This window comes from Dreissena polymorpha, chromosome 2 (assembly GCF_020536995.1).
Source record: "Dreissena polymorpha isolate Duluth1 chromosome 2, UMN_Dpol_1.0, whole genome shotgun sequence".
Lineage (NCBI taxonomy): Eukaryota > Metazoa > Mollusca > Bivalvia > Myida > Dreissenidae > Dreissena > Dreissena polymorpha.
The window spans coordinates 84,260,083-84,279,266 of NC_068356.1; positions in this window are offsets into that span (position 1 = coordinate 84,260,083).

Below are 19,184 nucleotides of genomic sequence, written 5' to 3' on the forward strand. Positions count from 1 at the left end.
ACCGGTCACTGTATTAGGTATTCAACAGAACAAGGCAAAAATTATTACCTGTTTATAAAATTGTCACACTAAACCAAAAAATGGATCAGATGGGGTGAAGTCAGATCCCAACGTGCCTGTTGTTTCATCATCATCATCATCATCATCATCATCATCATCATCATCATCATCATCATCATCATCATCATCATCATCATCATCATCATCATCATCATCATCATCATCATCATCATCATCATCATCATCATTATCATCATCATCATCATCATCATCATCATCATCATCATCACCACCACCACCATCCTCCTCCTCATCATTATCATCATCATCATCATCATCATCATCATCATCATCCATTTTCGGTTTCGTAGTCTCATAGTCACAAGATAGCTCCTGACCAGACAGCACAATTACGCAGGCCGACATGGAGCTACGCTTGCCGGTTATGGCATAATGCAGATTTTCGCATAACGCTGGTCATTAAATACAAACTTACTAAAAACAGCAACGCACAATATATGTTACAATTTTGGCCGCGCTCTGTGAAAACGGGGTGTAATGCATGTGCGTAAAGCGTCGACCCAGATTAGCCTGTGCAAATCAGGAACGACACATTTTACGCTTTTATTGTATTTTTTGTTTAAAGGAAGACTGTTTTTGACGAAAGTCCATTTAATGCGGAGAGTGTCGTCCCTCATTCGTCTGTGCGGATTGCACATGCTAATCAGCGAGACACTTGATACACATGCAGTGAACGCCCTTTTCACAGAGCGCGGCCCATTTAATGAACGCCCTTTTCACAGAGCGCGGCCCATTTAATATCTTTTTCTCCTCAATGCATTATTAAACATACATTTAATGAAAATATTTCCATCCTAAGCAGTTTATTTATTTGCAGTAAATATAATTTAATCAGAGACTCTTTTCACCATATTTAAAGGTGATGTCTACTCTCCACTATCAACGTTCAACAGTAAGGCTGCACACCACACTTTTTAGCCACCAATGCACATTGGCAAGAAATTTCAAAATAAAGAGAACAATGCTCAAGTAAGCACCATTTTGAGTGTCTAAATCATAATGAATGTCAGGTTTGAGTTGTGGTGATTGTTCTTGGATGTTTGTAAGTTACCAAAACATAGGTATTGTAACTATAGCTGCATACAGGAAGTAGAATTAATGCAATTCGAAAACAGGTGTAATGCTGGCTCCGGTCAGTGTTTCTGTTGGAAATTTGAAAGGGCGTACGGACATTGAACTATTACAAAAAATCCAATCCTTCGACCCCCAATTTTCTCCATTGCTGTTTAGTACTTGGTAAGTTACCAATGTAAAAACATGGTCTCCAGGCACCTTGCTTCCGCAGGAAAGTGGCAGTTTGTTGTTGAAACTGGCTTAAAAAGGCTCGGAAACACACATAATTTTGTTGTTTTTATTTGAAATAATCAATACTAAAGCATTTTGCCCCAACTCAGTTGATTTGAATGTTACTGATTTTTCAGATGGCACACCCTCAACCATTCTGGAAATGTGCTTGGTTTATTTTCAGATATGCGAGGTGACCAGGTTTCGGACAGTGGTTAACTCCTGCTTGTGTATGAGATTGGCCGAGACTAAAAAAAACTGTATATTGCCACCTAAGTCATATACGGATGACGTATGCTGATGTTTGTTATGAGAACTATAGATGTGGTGCACGTTTATTCAAATACCTTCATGAAAATTGAGATAAATGACCGACTATTAAAGTTATACACATTTAGAACAATTTTCTATTGATGCAACTTATGTACGAAAGCGTTCATTTAAATCATGATCTGGTCAATATGATAGACCTAATCCCATATACGACATTTCAGGAATTTTTCTATTTGTGTCTTCACCAAATATAATGTGAGGTAATTATCCATTTTGACACGATTTTCCGAATATTACCAAAAACCGACCCTGATCTTTGATGCCATTGACGTTGTAAAATGAACACAAACATGCATATATTCAAATACCATTCGATATTTCTAACCAGATTATGTAATGTATAATAATAAAGACTTTTGTATAAAGACTGGAGATAAACATCGCTGTTTGTTCTTTCCATATTCTGCTTGGTTAAACTGCCGTTAAATGTTTACTATGAACGTTACATTAACTCAAATGACAATTTTATAAAGGATATTATGTTTGTTTTAAGATTATGTATATTTCGTACATTTTCTCTAACATATCTTCAGAAAATAACATATATCGTATGTATAGCCATAAATGTTCTCCATCCATTAACTAAAACCACACGTGACATTTGTATTGAAAATTAACAGTTGTTTTAAAAGTCATGCAGATTCAAAAGCTTTCAAAATCGACCAAGATTTCTCAATAATAATGTAATTCATGTGTGCCTCTATTGAAACCTTTGGTATTAATATTTTGTCCGCGATTTAAAATAACACCGTTGACAAGGGGACACGGTCTCAAATACCTACAATGGAACATCATTGTCGAATATAAACCGCATGAAATATATAAACTTTTACCGAAAAAGAATGTGTTTCCCTTAATGATGTATATACAGTTATTTAAATGAAAAATGAGGAGAACAGAGGCATGGAGAGATAAATGAAGGAATGAAGAAAGTAGAGATGATGAACGGAGGGAGAAAACGTAGGGCGAAGGTATTATGCATGGTGGAGTGGAGAGATTTTAACCTATTTATGCCTAGTGGACTCTCCCATTCTTCTATATTGGATCAATTTATTTTCAAAATTATGGATGTCTGGTATATTTATTTCTATATTTATAATATTTCTTACAGAATTTCCTTCAAGCAAACAGCGTAGACCCTGATGAGACGCCGCATCATGCGGCGTCTCATCTGGGTCTTCGCTGTTTGCCAAGACCTTTTTCTAGACGCTAGGCATAAATGGGTTAAGAAAAAGTAAATAGGATTAGATGAAGGAATGAAGGGCGGACAGTCGTTCCCTTTTACAATTCAAACATACCGCTATTGGATCATAACAACGATATGCACCGCGAGTGTTTAATTATCGATTCGATCAAAACGTCCTAATGGCATGATGGCGTGCGACCCACGACGCACCAGGCCACTGAACCGCGATAAATAAGTGACAGAAGAACCGCAAATGTAACAAAATGCGGGCATGGCTATTGAAAAGCATAACCCGCTTGATGGAATTAATTGATTTTAGTTCTGATAACCCTATATGAGATTACCAATTGTTTGAATTGCATGAAGGTATCTTACGGTTTGTTATGACTGAAATGATGTTCAATATCGAACTGTAAATGTAGGACAATGACGCAAGCGCACATGTGCCATGAGAACATGCGGAAACTTAACTTGAGAACATTTTAAATTAAAGTCTTCTCTTTTTGTTTGGATCGACAGAGAAATCTTGAAACACGAAATAGGATCTCGATACTGAACTGAAAAATATCAGCCTGTCCCTCTGTCTATCCGTCCATCTATCTATCTAAATGTCTGTCTGTCTGTCTGTCTGTCTGTCTGTTTGTTTGTCTGTCTGTCTGTTTGTCTGTCTGTCTGTCTGTCTGTCTGTCTGTCTGTCGTCTGCATGTCTGTCTGTCTGTCTGTCTGTCGTCTGCATGTCTGTCTGTCTGTCTGTCTGTCTGTATGTCTGTGTGTCTGTCTGTCTGTCTGTCTGTCTGTCTGTCTGTTTGTCTGTCTGTCTGTCTGTCTGTCTGTCTGTCTGTCTGTCTGTCTGTCTGTCTGTCTGTCTGTCTGTCTGTCTGTCTGTCTGTCTGTCTGTCTGTCTGTCTGTCTGTCTGTCTGTCTGTCTGTCTCGTTCAAGGTCCATATATGGTATGTAACATCGTGTAATGACATGTTTGATTAAATAATGACTTTTGTGCAAACTGTTCAAAACCTTGGGTGAAATAATTTATATACACTTCTATAGTGAAAAAAACTTATCACAAGGATTACGGTTTTTATAATTGGTATGTAACGTTGTGTTATTGTTCTCTTCGATACTTGTGCTAATCATGCCCTTGCGAAAAAACCGACCTCAAAACTTAAGATCGTCGTGTCGTAATGGATGTTGGTCCGCCAAGCGACCGGAGAAGGTCATGGGTTCGATCCCCACTGTGGGAGCGTTCTTTAGATCTCCTCTGTAGACACCAAGTATTGGTATAAGTCCCAGTAAACGAACTCGAGAGCGTTTCAAATAAGCCTTAGGCTTTGTATGCAATCGAGCTTAAATAAATAGGTTTAAAATAGAACGGGCCTCATACAGGGTCAAGTGTTGGATCGTTCCAATTTGCTACTTATTACTATGAGCAGGGAGAATTCTTTACTGCACTGATAATTTCAAGTTGTAAATTTGATTACAATTGGTGAATGTTGTTTACGGAAAGAATGAGGACCAGTAGTTTGATTTTTATAGAATCCTCGTTGTGGGAAAACGTGGATTAATATATGTGAATAAATGCCGAAAAGGAGTTAAGGCAGTACATGTATTGCATGACGGAGTTAAGGCAGTATTGCATGACACTTTTACGCTTTATTTGTTTCGCTGTTCGTTTAAAGAAAGTCTTTTCTTAGCGAAACTCCAGTTTAGGCAGAAAAAAATCGTCCCTTATTAGCCTGTGCGGACTTCACAGGCTAATCCCGGACAACATATTACGCACATGCATTTAACCCCGTTTTTCATGTGTATTGTGTACATGCTAGTATATCCGGTTTATATTTAAAGTACTTTCTTTGACAGGCGTAAGAGGCTGTATATTGCACATATGGCCAGACCTTCAAAGCTAACTCAAAATTGACATTTCAATCGTTAGTATTTATCCGAATGCTCGTTCGAACTAATGAAACATTTATCCGAATGCTCGTTCGAACTAATGAAACATTTATCCGAATGCTCGTTCGAACTAATGAAACATTTATCCGAATGCTCGTTCGAACTAATGAAACATTTATGACTTGAATTCCAATCGCACCAGTTGTCTATTTCTTGCCCAGGTGTTGAGATGAAATATGAGACTATCACATCAAAGATGCATTATACCCAATTATCATTTCATCAAATCGAAATAAATTCTGTATGAATAAAAGCCATTGATTTTTAATATGTTGCGATTTTTGCAACAAAGTGGTTTTGCATTTCACCGTCGGGATGTAATAGACCGTAAACATTCCAACAAAAGAAACACGTCTGATTTATTTCGCAAACAATTCACGTATAATGTTTATTGTTATATGTCTGTAATTATTACGGTAAATTATATATAGAATAATAAAAAGAAAACTAAGGAAACGAAGAAGAAGGAAAAGGATTAAAGGAAAAAAAAGGCAAAAAAGAAAGAAAAAGAAGAAGGAACAAGAGGAGAACATATCGTAGAAGAAGCAGAAGAAGAAGAAGGAGAAGAAGAAGAAGAAGAAGAAGAAGAAGAAGAAGAAGAAGAAGAAGAAGAAGAAGAAGAAGAAGAAGAAGAAGAAGAAAAAGAAGAAGAAGAAGAAGACAACAAAAACCTACAATAAAGAGGGCAATTAATAACCAATTATATCGAGTCATGTTTCGTTAAATTTAATTGTATCATCCGAAAGATAATTCACACTGTCTGCGAAACGCTTATAATTTGAAATATGGACTACAATGATGAGAAAATCTACGGATATGAAAAATATGATCAATATATGATATGATAATCTACTGATACATAAATTAAGTACTAGATACGGTAGTACCGTCGCATTGTTTAAATGTCAACCCTCAATACGATAATAATCAAAGACGATTGTTTAATGGCAATTTAATGTCGGCGGTTAAACAATAGGAATTTTAAACAATGCGCAGTAAAACAAAGATTATATTGCACACAAATCGTCTTCGTTCTTTATTGAATTCGGAACAATTTAATTCAAAAAGAGCCTTCGTGAGTTGACTTAATATTATCAGATTCTGCTCACTAGAAATATACCGTTACATTTGCTATTGATACAAATAGAATATTTCACACGGGACACCCCGCATTATGGGTCACGCGACATTTAGATATGAATTTAATCGACGCATCTTTCGCATTGTTAAGCAAAGTTTGGAAATATTAAAATACAAGTCGTTATCTGTTTGGCGTCCGAATAACAACTCGAAAAATGAGATTCTTAACATACTTGAACCAATTCTCATAGGAAAATAAAAATAAAAAACAAGTAATGTACAGTACGCCAACAGATCAACCAGTCACTATAACGTACCATTTTGTATTTGTGTGTGAAGACTTTGAGAAAATAAAATAAATGAAAAGACTAGCTCGTCTTAATAAAGTTACATTTAGGCCGCACTGGGCTGTCCGGTTAGCCCAGTGGTTGTCACACGCGCCTCTCGCCCAAGTTCGAGTGTGTTGGGTTGGTGGTTACCATACCGGACAGGCGGGGTAACCTCCGGGTACTCCGGCTTCACCCCATAACACTAGACCTCATCAAAGTCTTTCATTAGCAACAAACAGGATTGAAATTGCATCTACACTAAACAAAATTCGTCCGAAGTTTCATGAGTTTTGTAAGCTAATTAGGCAGGGACGCTGTGACACACGCCGGGTGCACACATAATGCAGCCTAGTGCACGAAAGGACCTCAGAAACTTCGACAAACATGCACATACAATGTTCCGATTGAAAAGTGGCGTCTCTCTATGTCGCTAAATGTTCCAATAATCATAAGTCTGATATGACGCAATATTTACTTTTTGGCACATAGGTGAGTTTGCGGCGTAATGCCTCATGATAACCATGGTAACCATGGATTTTAGTCTCGCTATGAGAAAACAGGGTTTGATGCATGTGCGTACATTTTCGTCTCAGATTAGCCTGCGCAGTCCGCACAGGCTAACCAGGGGCGACCCTTTCCGCCTAAATTGGATTTTTGCTAAGAAGAGACTTCAGTTAAACAAAAAATGTCATAAAAGCGGAAAGTGTCGTACCTGATTAGCCTGTGCAATCCGCACAGGCTAATCTCGAACGACACTGTACGCACATGCATTATGCCCAGTTTTCTCAGAACGCGCTCTGAGACAGCAGGGTTTAATGCATGTGTGTAAAGTATCCGCACAGGCTTGTATGGGACAACGCATTCCGCATTTAAGGCATTTTCGTTTAAAGTGAAAATGCGTTGTGCAAAAAACTCGCAGTCTGTTCAGGTGTTATGCTGTTTCTGCTCATCAATACCTACGGGTTGGTCATGAGGCCTTTAAAACTTGAATTTAGTAAGAAAGGTCTTACAAATGCGTCAAAATACGTATCTAAGTGGTAAAGGGTTAAAGGAAGTATCTTTTTCGCAACGGAAAGTTTCGCCCGTGATTAGCCTATGTGGACTGAACAGGTAATCTGGGGCGACACGTTACGCACAATTATTTAATACGGTTTTCACAGTATGTTTTTATTTTGGTTAGAAGAGGCATGGAAAATCCATTACTTTCAACAACTGGTTTGAATTGTGCGCATGTATTAATAAAATTCGAGATGCGATACTAATTGTCTTAAAAGAACAATAAGGCGTTTTCACTACATTCCACTAATGTCCATTTGGTATCAGTTATAAGAATTGGTGGTTGGATTTAATGCTTAAGTACGATCATAATGACAATGATGATGCTGATAAAAAATACATGATAAACATATCGCACACCGGTAAATTGTAGGTTACGTTACACTACTATGGTAATATTCCAATAACTATGAGTAGATAAAGCCAATCCATCATCACAGGCTGGTAAATCTTCGTTATCTCGATCGCAAAGTTAGATCAATCACTCAGCGATATCAATCATCTTAGAAATTGATAAAGTCGCTACAAATCTAAGAGTCGAGTTTAATCGTGGATCATTCCGCATTACCCTATCTTTCAATTAGTTGCATTTATTTTAGAACTATGCGGTATCTAATTCTTCGGTAAATTAAAACAATGAAATTGAAGCCGTTACATCGATTTTAACATCAAGAGTAGATCTCGAAGGCTTATGATGAAACCACTAAGTCAAGACGTTGTCAGTCAAAGTCTGATTAGTTAAAACGATATAAGTCAGATTGTATGCGTATCAATGACAATGTAAATCTGAAGGATTTAATCATGGTTTTATATTGTCATAACGCATTCAGTATCATACCCAGGTGAGCATAAAGGGTGGTAATCCGTGATAACTTGTTCACTAAAATGCAGAAACTCCGACATGCATTTTAGATGAAATTCGTGTTAGCAATTATAAACAAAATAATACTTATGTTTAAAGAATAATATTTATCGCTTATTGAATCAATCTGTATTACTATGTTTAAGTTGATGGTGCAAATTTTGTTACTTTTTTAAAATGTAACAACGACATCCTTGTGCACATTTTTGCAATGTGCAATGTATAAAAACGATCAGCTTTAATATACACTGTTAAGACACACTTAAGAAAATTCGAGACTCGAGAGATTGCAGACAGTGTCCATTTTTCGAATGTTCCAATAATAACTCTGTAATGTCTCTAATTCCATCAATTGATTCACATTTATGAAACTTTGTAATAACAATATATTTAATTACGAAATATGAATGCATTTGATTGCTTATGTGTAAATATTTTTTTTTAAATGTTCTTAATAGTACATCTGCTCTTTACATGTACAAAACAATGCGTCTTCTTTACCTATGACTATAGCAACGCATCTAGTCTGATCAGTAAGCACTATGGAAGAATATCCCAACAAAAGTTAAAAATAAAAAACTTAAAAATCCTTTTAAGAACAATTGAGAATCGCTCTAGAAAAACGGGCTTAAAAAACATGTTCGAAAAGTGCAGTCCGCACAGCCTAATCAGGGCGACACTTTCGGCTTTTATTGTAGTTTTCGTTAAAAAGTCTCAATCCAGTTTAAGCGGAAAGTGTCCTCCCTGATAAGCCTGTGAATACATGCATTAAGCCCCGATTTCCCAAAGTGAGGGTAAATTTTAAAAGAACAACACTACTTTGAATAAAATGCAAAGTCCATCAATAAATTGCGTTGTTTTGCCAAATATGTCGTAAACTTTGTTATGCCGGAGATAAAAATGCCGGGGATAAACTGAATTTAAATATAATAGTAAACACATTCACAAACTGTTGCCTATAATTAAAACATGGTCTGTTGTCATTTCATGCCTTTAAACAAGTGCAGGAATTATGAAACAATGCTAATGTTCTTATTAATTTACTGCACAAAAGGTGTAAGAGAAAGGATAAATAAACTATCAAGATAGCGTGCAGAAACTGTTTCAAGGTAATGGTATCATTAACCCGTGTACCTACCAAGAGCTTAAAAGGACACCGCGCTCGACTTTTTATGCTTCTGTCTTAGTTTCTTGTGTGGTATTTCTGGGTATTATAGTTTGTAAAAGGGGTACGTTATCAAGTAATGTAGTGTTTGACGTATTACTAGTATACAAAAGTCCTACGAGCCACAAAAGCAGTATTTTGAGCTGAAACTTTTTTCTGTACTTACAGTGAACTTGACCCATGCGCCTCGTATTAAGTTTTGTGCAATTCATCTATGCTTACATGACTAAAGCTCATTTTGTTCTTCTTAACTAAATGAGAAAGATCAGCATTTGCCAGATGTTGATAAAGGGAGGCGATTCAGAACTCCAACATAGATAATCTTGCAAGAGTTTTTCCCCTTACACCCATTTTTTATTACCGTGCCCGTATGCAGTCAGCTCGTCAATGTATTATAATAGGCTATTGCTTTCACGACGGCGGTTCGATGTTTGTGCAGAACTGTGTTCACCCGTCTGTCCGTGCGTGTCCACATCGGCTAATCATGGACGACACTTACGGCCATAACTGGATTTTCGCTAAGAAAAAAACTTCCTTTAAACGAAAAAAATTATTAAGTAATACGTGTACTCCCTGATAAGCCTGTACGGGCTGCACGGGCTTATGTTGACGACACTGTACGAACACGCATTAAACCCCGTTTTTCCAGAGCTATGCTCCATTGCTTACATGATGCGTAAAACTACACATTAAACATCTTTTAAATGTACATAGAAGCCATTTATTTTAAAAACGGCTTGTTCACAGTTTGGCGAAATGACAATTAAACAAATGTATCATAGATTCATAAACGAATGTAAGAATTGTGCACAAGGAAGCAAATTAAAACTCCAGAACGACTGTATAAATATATACCACCTCTATCATCACAATCATCATGTTCTTCTTCGTCTTCTTGTTTTTGTTCTTCTTCGTTATTACCATTAATCAACGACACAACGTCCATATTGTAATGGTTAACATATTCACTATGACAGGAAAAGATCCAGTTTCAAATCCTAGTCAAATATTGGATGGAGAGTGTTTTGTTTTCTCTTTTATATGGAACCGATTTATTGGCTGAAATGTTGTTTCGTCCTCAACATCATTATCATATCGATAAAAAGCGCAACTATACACAGACAACACGTGCTTACCATTGGGAAAGCTTCATCAACATCATTTATTTCATGTATACCACCTAAGTCAACGACAACAGCAGCAACTGGTGCTGCGGCAACGCCAATGCTATGTTCGCAAATGACTACAATCACCACAAAACGGCAGCACCAGAAACGACAACTCTGTGTTCTGTTAAGCATTGAATATATTGTGTTCGTAATACAGCTTTCTGTTCAATGTAATAAAATAACTGCCATGTAATCTCCCATTTACTACTTGACCATTCTATCCATCATTTTCCCCAAACTTCTATTGAAGACTTAACCCTAACCCTAACCCGAACCCTATCAACAAATTTTCCATACACTAAACCTGACCCCAAGCTTAAACCTTACACCAGCCTGGGAAATGAACAGGGATAATTTGTTTTCATTTCGTTACAGAGAATCGCGAACACTGCATACATAAATACATAGGCGCATATATCATCATCGCCGTCCTCTTCGTGTCATCACGATCATCGTGTCTGTGCGAATATAATCAATATCACTGACACAATGGTGCAGTGCAATCAGCTTCGTCACAATCATTATCATAATCATCATCATCATCATCATCATCAATCATCAATCATCATCACCAATAAAATGATCATCATCTTAATCATAGTTAGCATGCAATTACTATGAAATCAGATAGGGATTAGTTTTGTCTCAAATTAAGAGCTACACACTGGATCTTGCCATGTGATCTCTAACGTATGACTGGTACACTCTAGAGGTCGAATTGATTGGCCAATCTCTATTAAACTTGGTCAACACATTTGTTCCAATGATATCTTTGCCAAGTTTAAATCTGGGTCAACCGTGGTCATAAACTAGGTCACAAAGTCCAATACAAGAAAAAGTTTGTTAACACTCTAGGGGCCATATTGAATGCCTAATCTTTATGAAACTTGGTCAAAATATTTTTGCCAATGAAATCTCGGCTGAGTTCGAAACTGGGTCTCGGCTGATTTCGAAATTGGATCACGTAGAATCAAAATCTAGGTCAGATTGAAAAATGAAAGGGAGCTTGTGAACACTTTAGAAGATATTGCCCTATCTACATTAATCTTGGTCGGAGCATTTGTCCCAATTATAATTCGGCCTAGTTCGAAACAGGGTCACGTGGCGTAAAAAACTAGGTCACTAGGTAATAGTCAGGAAAAAGCGTGCAAACTCTCTAAATGCACGTTTATTGCCCAATCTTCATGAAACTTAGTAAGAACATATGTGCCCATGCAGCGCTTCCGTAAATTGACGTCTGGGTGTAATTTACGCCCAAAATATGCAGTCGTTCGTCCATTTTACAAACGGTGGAAATCTATTTGACGTCATATAATACGCATGTATGCTTTTTTCTTTTCACACAGGACGTACATATCTCGACATAAATACAGTCACTCACGCTGTGTTAACTCCTCTTTGATTGACAGTGGGAAAGCTAATTAAATGGCGTCTTAGGAAGCATAACTGTGTTAGTGTCATTATTTTTCATCGATTAAAACGAGGCCCTTCAATTATACATGGTAATTCGTATGTTTAATCTGAAAACATGACGTATCAATTTGTTTATTGGTACTAGGTAAGATTTAAAGAGAAACATTTTTTTTTAATTCTGAGGGATTCACTTCCACTTTCGCCCAATTTTCTGAATTCCGGTACATGTTCAATCTACATTTAAATTCATTTGTTGATAGGTCGTTATTGCGTAATTTGCAAAGTGCTCGACGCACGCAAATCGCGTAACGTGATAAACGCATGTTCAATGAGAATATTCCCAATGTAAAATGGCGATCGTTTGTGTTAATGAAATTCTTTAACACATTTATCTTGAATATTGGCCATCTTTTGGTTCTGAAAATAAAAATTATAGTTTATATTCACAATTATTCAATATATTAAATATATTGACACTTTCGCATTTACGCGACCATTTTTAATACAAGAAAAGAACGCAGAAATCGAACTTGTTTAGGTATAAATTAAAATTAATGTACACAACAATTTAGGAAGAAAACACACAACAAATAGATCGATCCGATGCGCACAACACTAACTCGAATATGTATATTACTGGGAAAAAAACAAACACATTAAATTCATTTAAAATGTTTTTGTCTTAATTAAAGCATTTATTATTCTATCTTCTACTAAAAATAAGAAACACTGTCAAACCCATTGATAATAATAATTACATGTCTAACATCTATATTTATAAGATTCATAACATGAATGATAAGTTTCTGATTGAATTTATTAATCTCCTTTTGAAAGAAACACGCTGATTTATAGCTTTTTTATTTTTTTTTATGTTGTTAATCAAAACATTTAAATTGTTGTATTAAGTCTTGAGAACATATTTGCTCTAATGCTGATGGCTAAATTGTATTAATTTAATTTAATGTATAAAGAATCGATATTGGTACTAAATATGATATATTTTCATAATAAGTTAGGTGCCTGAATTTTTGTTTAGGAATTTCTTATCGATAAATTGACTAAACAAATGCGTGTATGTATATGGTTTGCGTTACTGTGACCAGTGCATTTACCAACCAGTCATCTGGTCCAATAACTGGTACAGTAAAGTGGCAACGATTGTACATCTTTAAACACTCTCAATGAATACCACAATAAACCTGTGTTGTTGTTGTTGTTGTTGGAAGATATAAGTGGTGAAAAATAACCTATTATGTCAAGATGTAAATGGACTCACCAATCAATATGTTTAGTCTGGGTTAATATAGATAATACACTCAAAGCATTGACGTGTAAGTATCTTGTTTATTTGTAGCTTATCTTGACATATGCGAATGATGTAAAAGGAAACTAACGACCCCGTAGGACCTTTCTGTACTGATAGATACTTGTAAATCGAGTGTTACCTCGTTATAAACCATCATATTAGGATGTAAAATCGATCAGGCAAAGTCACAGATCCAAGTACTGTAGAGTACAGCCCTGCTTGTGTCAGAACTGATAAAACACTACACTTGCAAAACAAATTAGATGAGGGTGTCTTCATAGAGAGTTATTTTTTTCATGCAATTATTAATATGAATATTTTCAAACTAGCTACATATCCTAAACCATTTTATTTAAAATCTTTTTAACAGGATACCTTCTACAAAACGCAAACAAAATATCACAAAACTCAAGAAACTGTTCTTTGGTCACCACATTGAGTAGGTCGGTTTGTGCACCTGAACCAAACTTTTCTTGTTAAACATCTGAGTACTAGTATCCGTGTTTGGCATAACTTCAGTTGCACGATAAAATTAATGATTTTTATAATCGAATTTAAAAGAAAATTGATATACTCATATGAACTTAGCTTTTCATAGGGCTTTGCTTAATAGTTGACCCAATGCACCTCTTACAACTATTCATGAAAAATAACTCAGAATAGCACAGCCGGTAATTTGGCAATTACAATCAAATTTATGTCATCTAGATTTTCATGATTCATAATACGTTTTTTGTTGTTTTCTTCAATTTTATTTATTGAATTCCTTGTACAGTAGAATTGCAATAACTCGAGCTGGCGATTTCTCGAAAACTGGCGATTACTCGAGCATTAAAGAAAGTTCCTAGCATTTTCCTTTAATGTCTATATAAAAATACCCGCGATAACTCAAACATGCGATTTTCGATAACTCGAGGTCGTGTGCCGGTCCCTGGAAGGCATTTCACACCTAATTAACTGGCAATTATTCGAGGAGGTTTTCTCGTCTGGTCGGTGCTTAAAATATTCGAGTTGTGAAAACAGCGCAATCACGCAGACAAAAGGCGCTCGATTAGGTGTGAAGGTAGTTGCAGTTTGAGAAACACTGCAAATTGTCATCCTTTGAAAAGCAGATCAAAGCTACACAGTTTTAATGATAATTAAATAATTACCAGCAATCGATAATTATCGCGAAACGTCTTCCGCCATCAGTTCCAGGAAGCTAATGGGTTGCGACAATCTTCAATTCTTGACTTTGCATAATACGAGTCTGACTAATGTACATAAAATGCAAAGTGTGTAGTGATTATGTTGTTTTTAGTGTGTGTTTTGTTCATGCGCATGTACGTACCTTGTGTGCTTTTTTAAAATAGTTATGCTACATATACAGTGAATATTTATGAGATATTTTTGATTATATATATGTTTTGTGTGTATGTTGAAATAATTAAATGAATTTACGATCATCTTAATTGTTTTGTTTATTATACTGTAACCTTAAGCGATTTTTACAAAGCCTTTTTTTCTTTAGCACCGTCTTAAATGTAAATAAAGCGTTTGCGGTCAAAATTTAGCATTATCAACCGAGACAGTGAAAACAAATAATACCATGGATTACTCGAAACCTGCGATTACTCGAGCATCGATGTCGATCCCGTGCTTCCTCGAGTTATCGCAGTTTTACTGTACAAGATATAATACGGCTACTTTATAGCTTTATTTTAAATCGTTACAGCAGTGGCATTGTCGATGTCTATTCTTGAGACTACCTTTAATATGATGCAAATTACTGATTCGTATTTTTGTAAATATTAAATACATTTATTAATATATGTAATATTGGTACTGATTATGATATCCGTTAATTGCAATGTAGGTGTTTAAATGTATATCTGGTAATTTTGTATCGAGAAATTGAATAAACACATGTATGTATGCATATGTTTTACGATACTGTAAACAGTGATTTTGCAAACCAGTCAGTGCTCATGAGAAAAAATCCCGATTGTAAATAATAACAATCATCTGGTCTACATATTTACTTACGTATGTATAAAAGTAGTTTGTATTGTAGTTTTGAATAGGACAACTCTTTTTAATTTTCATATTTAACCCTTTGCATGCTGGGAAATTTGTCGTCTGCTTAAATGTCGTCTGCTGAATTTCTAAAATTAGCATTTTCTTCGATTTTTTTTCAAAGAATACTATCAGAATAGCAAACAGTTTGGATCCTGATGAGACGCCACGTTCTGTGGCGTCTCATCTGGATCCAAACTGTTTGCAAAGGCCTTTAAAATTCGGTTCCCGCACTGAAAGGGTTAAGTTGTACAGTAAAATGAAATACTAGTAGATAAACTAATCAAGAAGAGTTTTACCTGACAATAACTTTTAAATCACTCATGCACATTTGTTCTCTTTTTAAACGCATTAAAATAAAATTCAGATTTACTTTGTTCATATATCGAACAATGAGTAGCTAGTTAACAGCTTCAGATATGTGAGCATACGTGTTATGTTTGATGTATATTATGATGTGATTAATTTTTTTTTTTGATATAGAAAAATATGAACATTTCCTTGTATTGTAATTTAACCATCGTACAAAGAACAAAACAACACGCAACTCATAGTTCCAAGGTCCATTGTAAAATACTGAAATAAAAATGGGACGTCCATATTTTATGACTGGGATATCCAAATTTTAAGTCATGGAAGTAAGGATTACCAACTTTTAAAAGCTAGCGGAAGCGCTGGCCCATGATATCTAAGATGAATTCAAAACTGGGTCTTGTTGCGTCAAAAACTAGGCCACTAGGTCATATTGAAAAAAATCTTGTGAGCATTCTAAATGTCACGTTTGTTTGTACAATCTTCATGAAATTTGCTTTAAACCTTTGTTTTCATGATTTCTCAAACGAGTGAAATATGTTTCCTGTCCATTGGAAAACATGGCCGCCATGAGGCGGGGAAATTGTACTTATGATGCTAAAGTAAAACCGTTTGAACGCTAAAGAAGTCACATTCTTTTACCCACTCATCGCGAAACTTGCTCAGAACATTAACAAATTTGTATATTTGTATATGGTCTGAGTTCGAAAATTATAGTTGGTTATTTAAGATCCTGGCAACCAGATATTGGGACAATTTTTATTATTAGTGTAACCTTGTGAAAACTTCCTGCGAAGAACAGTTATGTTCTTTTGGGTCTCTGTTGAGCGCCTTAAGGCCTTTGTTCCTCTTATACTTATTTAACATTCACCCTCTTTAGACTGCCGAATGAAGTTGTGTTCAGTTTGTTTTTATACCAAGCCATGCCCGCGCTCTTCAACCAATACTTGGGAACTGTTAGTGTACTTCTACACAAAGAATATTATAGACGGCCGGTCTGTTGATAGTGAGAAGTGTTCTAGAAATTCTAGTTGATTTTAAGTGGTCGTATCGACGGTATTTCCCTTTAAACTAGGCATTTATTAAAACAATGCAAATTCCCTCTTTGTCGGTACAAATTTATCTATTAATGGTGTTATATTCATGAAATAATTAAGAAAAAATGTACAGACTGCAAACACATGATTTGTTAAGATCATATCTATAGTAGGCTTCGAACTCACGCCAGAAAGAATCGTCTACTTAAATGAGAGGTTTAGTACCCTAAAGTCCCGTTATCGCCAGAGTGCAAGCGTATAGCGGTCCATCATTTACATTTGTTTCATGAAGATTTAAAGGGGCCTTTTTCACGTTTTGTTAAATTGAAAAAAATAATTAAAAAGTTGTCTCAGATTCGTTTTAGTTATGATATTTGTGAGGAAATAATAATACTGAACAATTACCATGCTCTGAAATATCCATTACATGCATCCTTTGACGATTTAAAAACCTGAAGATTATTACGCGTTGCAACGCAAAACGATTGAATACTTTGGAGAGTTCTGTTGTTGTCGTTATGTTTTGTGAAACTACGAGGATTGCTTTAGTATAACATACATCTCTCATTACATGAGCACGATTGGCCGAGTGGTCATGGCAGTAGACTTTTACTTTAGACTTTTTGGACTCCGGGGTCAGTGGTCAGGGTTCGAGCTTTGTAAAGGGTAACCTTTTTACAAAAAAATACTGGAGCTTTTAAGATCCAATGTTTACATTTATCAATATAAAGCATTAAATGACAAACTCCAAAACATGCCAAAGTCTGTTAAAAGGTGAGAATCAATAACATGCGCATTAATTATAGTACAACATCTATTTGGAATTGCCACTTTTCATCAGTATCAATGGTATACATTAAGTAATAAATCTCAAATGAGGTACTGCACTTAACAATAATATTGTGATTCAGAATATATACACAAAAAAATCAAAATAATGTTGCCAAGAAAGTTACATATTCAAAGTTTGCAGGACGATTAAAGCGCGCGTCACTATGGAAACATAAGAAATACAATGAATAGTAATAATAATGTGTTCAATCTATAAATCGTTGTGCAGTACTCGTTTAGTTTTACTTTCGAATTAAATTTACGTTATAGTAAATCAGGTTTTATATAATTCAAAATAGACACATTCAGTATTCACATCACGGACATTTGTGATGAATTATCTGACAGGAATGTTTTTTTTAACCAGGTTTTCTGAAGGAAAATTTGATAATTAGATTGGCGAATGCGGGCGTGCTGGCGGGCTGTCTGGCGGGCTGGCTGGCGGGCTGGTGGTCTGATGGGCTGGCGGGCGGGCGAAACAAGCTTGTCCGGGCCATAACTATGTCGTTCATTGTCAGATTTTAAAATCATTTGGCACATTTGTTCACAATAATTGGACGGTGTGTCGCGCGAAAGAATTACGTCGATATCTCAAAGGTCAATGTCACACTTTGAGTTCAAAGGTCAAAAATGAGCTTGTCCGGGCCATAACTATGTCATTCTTTATTTGAGATTTTAAAATCATTTGGCATATTTGTTCACCATCATTGGACGGTGTGTCACGCGAAAGAATTACGTCAATATCTTTAAGGTCAAGGTCACATTTGTATTGAAAACCTGGTTTTGTGACAATTTTGTCCCTTGTTTGATTCTGAGTTTCATGATGCTAGATTATATAAGCCGTGCTCTGTAAAAAAGGGGTTTAATGCATGTGCGTAAACTGTCGTCTCAGATTAGCCTGTGCAGTCCGCACAGGCTTATCAGGGACGACACATTCCGCCTGAACTATATTTTTTGCTAAGAAGAGACTTTCTTCAAACGGAAAATATAAAAGCGGAAAATGTCGAAACTCATCAGTCTGTGCGGACTGCACATGCTAATCTTGGACGACACTTTACGCACACGCATCAAACCCCTTTTTCACAGAGCACGGCCCATATATAGTCAACAGTCCTCAGTTCGTTCTTTTCCTTCTGATACATTTGGATGCGAAATCTGCACCGCGAATGCTCCGGTATCGCGCCAAACTATTGACATAGTGAATCATTGTAGGCAAAAGTCGTACTCTCAAGATTGTCTCGGTATGTAGAGCAATTTACCGCTTGCACTTATACATCTTTTTAAAATCGTCACATTGATATCGATAGGAATGTACAGTATCACATGAAGTAGTTTCTAAACAGGATACAGTTGAACATTTCGTCCGCCTGGGATCAACAGATTTGTTTATCAGGATGGCACATGAACACTCTTTGAAGAGATATCGATAAGTACGTTTAACATTAAAACAGTTAAGACTGTTGGTGTCAATATCATTGCGTCCGCCTGCAGATCGACCGATCATGTTTTGTCAAGTCGCATACAAGTTCAAATAGGTTACAAGTTTGAATACTAAGTAAAATCAAATAGTTGAAATACGCTTTGTATACAACCATCAGGACATATCATTCCACTTAGGCACATATAAGGATGATGATACGATCGCATTCGATAAAATTGTTCTTAAAACCTAATAAGTTTCATATATATTTTCCGTGCATATAAAAGATTCTGATTTGCTATAGATACAAG